Below are 5019 nucleotides of genomic sequence, written 5' to 3'. Positions count from 1 at the left end.
CAGCGCCCCGCGCCACCTGGCCCGGCTCGCTGCAACTCGGGGATGGCCTGCGTCTCGCCTCCACCCTGGCCGCGGGCCCCTCGGGCTTGTTTGCTTGTCCTCAGTCCCAGGGCCAGCCCTACTCCCTCCTCCCGGCTGCTCCAACAGCCGTTTGCTTCCTGCGGTGTGTTTCTTTTTTTCCCCTTCCTAGACTCCATCAAAGGTGGCTCTGTTATTGAAATATGAAGCCATTTCCTCTCCAAAACCCTTGGTTACTCAAGGCGGGAATCAATGGACCTATATACTCTCCCAGGAGTTATAAATAAATGTCTATTTGTTCAAGAGGCGTTTTCCCGCGTGTCCCAGCATCTTCCCCAGTGGTTATTTCAGGAGTGTGTGTGTGTGTGTGTGTGTGTGCGCGCGCGGGGGCCCTGTGCCCATCTGGTTCTAATCCTGGGTATGGATCCACAACCCAACCCCACCCATCCCGTCTCTCCCTCGCATTCCTCATTCTATAAATACATCCAGGTTCTTTGAGCTCTGTCATCCAAGGATACAATAGCAGTTGTTTGTTAAGAGAAATTTAAACTCAACATCAATACTGAGTCCAGTAAACCAGAAAATATGCTTCTGCTGATTTGGGTGGAAGGCCATCTCCAGTTTAGGAAGTTTTATGTGCCGTTATCATCATTGTCTGTTATCTTTGATCTCCTTTGGGGAGAGGAAGGCGGGAAAGAGAGGACCTCTCCGACCCTTGGATTTTTCTTTTAAGCAGAGGCTATTAAAACAAAGCGCAAACTGACTGTCCTGAGGAGTGTGCTCACATCGCTGCCCCGCAGATCATTCCACAGACCCCATGTCCCACCCCCTCTGGACAGACCTAGGAGTGGTGAGGGTGAGGGTTTGGGAGGTGTGGTGTGGTGGGGGCTTGTGTGGTTGTAGCGGCCGGCTTTCCTGAACCCCAGAGCGAGATACTCGAGATCTGAGCAGAGGGGAAAGTCATCTAAGAGGCTGCTGCTTTACAAGGTCTGGGCACAGAGCTGCCCCTCCCTTCCTCCCTGAAGTTTGCATGAAGTGCACGTTAGGCTGTAATTAGGGGATCTGGGAGGAGAACTTTCCTGGTGACGCTTTGCTTTTCTTCTGCTCTTGGTGAGAAAGTGCCTCCTTCTTCCCAGGATCAGGACCTCTGCCATCCAGCGCCACAAAGAGACATTCTGCACACACACACTCTCTCACACACACACACACTCACACTCGCCCAGAGACAAACTTAAGGTGAGGAGAAAGAGCGCTAGCTTCACTTGATCTCCAGCTTCCAACTTAAGCAGAACTTGAGAGCATCCGAACTCCTGGATTTCAGGACAAGGTAAAACTTGCAAAAATTTTCCCCCTTTTGGTTATACCTTTGTGCCTTTAAGATTTCAAAGGGCAATACACACGTAATGTATATATACATTATACAAATTTTATTCTTTTCTTTTGAATTTAGTTTTCATTTGAATTTAATATGACACCTCAACTTTTTAAAAAGTTTCATATTGTCGGATAAAATATTTCACTACAATAAACAGGCTCAGTTTAGAATTGGAGAAAGAATTAACTCTAGTATCCTGGTTCTGCTAGTGCTACTGCAAATCTGGTAGGGTCACGGTGTCCAAGTGGTGACTTTTCTATCTGTATTTTAACAACCATTTTTACAGCACCTGAGATGAAAAAAAAGATAGTATAGGCTGAAGGGAAAGTGAGGAATGGGAATGTCCAGCCAGGCTTATGAATTTTGTGTTAGAGAATATGTAGGGTTATGTGAAAAAGAAAGTTACTTTAAGGCATAGGTAATACCTGTTAGATTAATAATCTTAGAAATGTTGCCATTTTTGGCCCAGGCTTCTCCAGCTAATTATGAAATTAACATCATAGAATATATACAATGATGTTGATGCATAATTTGAATGCACTGAAGAGAATTTATAGTCATAGTTAAGATTACTTTTAAAAGTTGCTTAAAGAAATTATTTCTATGTTGAGACTGTTCACCACCAAAACAAACCTAAGCTTGTTTGGGCTTCGATTAAGTAGTTTTCTTCCATTGAATGTGACTATTGTGTTCAAAATAAGATGGCTTATTAATTTGAGAATAAGTTGCTTTATTTTCATTTATCACTGGAAAAATACACACAGTGGCCAGTACATTTGGGAATTTTTAGGGTGGAAAGTGTTCCTGTACATGTTCCAGTGTGATGTCATAAAATCAAACATACTGGCTGGCTTCTTGGAAGCTAATAGTTCTTAAGAAATTAAGGCTCTGGATTAATTTCTAAATGAATGTAATATTTATTCATTACAAATATAGTTTCTGGTAACTATTTCTATGTGATTATTTCTGTGTACTAAATTTGCAGAGATTTTATACACATTTCAGTCATTTCAGTATTTAATGGAATGGGAATATTGTTCTATCAAAAGTATATCATAGTAGTTATCGTTGGAGAATTTTTAATGTAATATGATTCATAATTCTTACATCAGTTACCAAATTCCATTTACTTACAAAAATGAAAGTTTTCCTTCCATTCAGTAAAATATAATGTATACCAAAGGACGCTTCAGAGATTAGCTTTAGTCTTTAGTCACTTTTATACTGCTCATTTTAAAAAATTTAATTGTTTCAGCTAAGATATGAATTTATATTTTTGTTGATGACCTCTTCCACTAAATTGGAAACAGCTTAAAAACAGAACTAGATAAGAGGTAATTTTGCTTAAGGCTAATTAAATGAACAAGAGATAACCAACAACCTCTACAGACCACTGGTCTACAGGAGGAATGTACCCAGAGGCCAGTATTCTCAACAGGAATGCCTGATGGGCCTGGGTTTTCTATGAGAAACAAGAAAGTAGGGAAACATTATGTTCTTATTTATAAAATGAGCCATTTATTTTCAGCAAGGCCCTGTCTCTCAGAAGAATGACTGACACTGTAATTTAGAAGTACTGAAGAGACTTTCACAGAGAAGAATCAATTCATTATATCCCTAGTGGTTTCACTTCCTTTTCCTTCCTTTGGGAGCAAGTAACACATCCAGGATAAATACATTCAGAGTACGCAGAAAGATACTTTATGAGTAAACGGTCTACTAAACAACCCTACCTTTTAGCATCTTGGGTGTGGAATATTGGTATTTTCTGAACAGTTGAAGAAGTCTTTTGAATCTTAAGGTAGCAATGCACTTCATCTTTGTAAAGATGAATAAGACTTATATTCAGAAAATGACTCCCTTCCTTAGAAAATACTAGTTTTCTTTTTCACTTCTTTTTGCCCCATGCACATTTTATTTTTCAGAGTGCATTTTTAAGATAATGGTATCTCACCAGTTAAAATTCTGACAAAATACAAGGCAAATTTGAAAATAACTTTGACAATGCTTCAGATTAATTTTCTGACATCCTGCAGCCATGATTAGTAACCATAGTACTTAGGCTATGTCATTTAAGTGTACTCAGCCTGTCATTTAAAGGTAACAAAATGCTGTTGGGAGAAGTAGGAAAGGATGGAAACCTGAATATACTTAGGATTTTAATCAATAGTGTTTAAGGAGGATTAGAGGAAACAGCTGGTTAAACAATTATTAGGAGTAGAGAGGATGAGGTGGTATAAATTAATAACGCATCTCTTTATTTACACTATGAATGGGAGGGTCTGTGGTGGTTAACTGTGTGAAGCATGGTCCCTGTGTGCCACCTAGTGGATAAGTCAAATAAGGCTTTCTCACCGGCTTCTTAAAATACTCTTGACTCCTTTGGTTGACGTTTGTTGAACATTAACTACATGCCAGACATTGGGATAGGTGCTCAGGGTAGAAAATAAAGCAAGTGATGTTTAGATAAGTTAAAAATTAAGGTACAACTCAACAGTTTATGAAATCCCTAGTGGTTGTATTTAAGATCACTTTACTCTTTATTGGATACTTTACCATTAACTTTCTGCCTCCACAAGGATATAGCTTCATAACTGCAACTCACTTCTAATATAGGATTTGTTTTAGACAGACAGGTCATGGAATTGTTCAAGGAATGATGGAAAGCGTGTTTGACCATCTTAAATCACTGTTCCTTCTGTAAGGTTTAGTGTTACTGAATTTAGCTGGGTAAACAACCACTAGCTTAAAAGGTTACCACACAACTGCACATTGTGTTTCATATTCTTTGATTATTTCATTAAATTGAAAAGGATAGTAATACAAGTTGTTTTTGAGTAATGAGGACTATTTTATAAAATACTGCTCTCAAACACTAATACTTAGCATGTAAAACAACTTCACCTATACTTGTTGTTCCCATGGAGTTTTGAAGCAGGAACCTGGCTTCCATTAAGTTGATCTAATAGAAAAAAAATCCTAGACAAAAACAATTACTTGGAAAACCACCACTTGAAGGAAGTATTAGGATACCATAGAAGATTCATCCACTTGAGTATTGCACTGGGAGCTTTAAAAATCTTTTCTTTAAAAGATATATGAATTATTACTCCAATTAGCTCTTTTCAAGCTATGCGACCATTGCAACAGTTCTCTGGACAATCAGCATTAATCAAGACAAGTTGTGAAATTCATATAGGAAGGTAAAATGCCTCAGTAGAGAAAAATGATGAATTTGTTACTTGGAGAGTTTTTCAGGTGTAATTCACAAATAAATTTAGGGCTGCTGTTGTGGAATGGAAGTTTCCTCTTTAGAAGCGTTTGGTTTTTGTATGGCAGGGAAACCCACACAGTGAAAGAAGGAGACCTGCCCATTAAGTTGTTTTTCATTAATATCACAAAATTATAACCTGTGTTGATTGGAGGTACTGTTTGGAATTAGCACTATCAATTATATAAAATAAAGCAGATTATTTTAAGCTTTATTTCCAATAGATCATTATCTATCAGGAAAAAAAAACCACTTTGTTAATAATTTCACTGGATCATCCTTGTGATTTAGAATGAATTGCATACTCATTCTAGTGAGAGAGTTAGCGAGAGACTGCCTAAAAGAAGTCCTTAAA

At 38.3% G+C, this 5019-nt stretch overlaps 1 protein-coding gene across 1 annotated transcript in view; it reads left to right on the top strand.

Annotated features, from left to right (window-relative positions):
* Positions 1–530: 530 nt before the first annotated feature.
* Positions 531–5019, top strand: part of HAPLN1 (hyaluronan and proteoglycan link protein 1) — an 82778-nt gene continuing 78289 nt past the window's right edge. The window contains exon 1 of the mRNA XM_011944225.1: positions 531–1345. The gene's annotated coding sequence lies outside the window, so the exon portion shown is untranslated. The remainder of the gene's footprint in view (positions 1346–5019) is intronic.

This window comes from Colobus angolensis, unplaced genomic scaffold (genome assembly GCF_000951035.1).
Source record: "Colobus angolensis palliatus isolate OR3802 unplaced genomic scaffold, Cang.pa_1.0 Scaffold23, whole genome shotgun sequence".
Classification (NCBI taxonomy): domain Eukaryota; kingdom Metazoa; phylum Chordata; class Mammalia; order Primates; family Cercopithecidae; genus Colobus; species Colobus angolensis.
The sequence above is the reverse complement of the archived record's forward strand: the minus strand, read 5'-3'. Positions and strand labels throughout refer to the sequence as shown.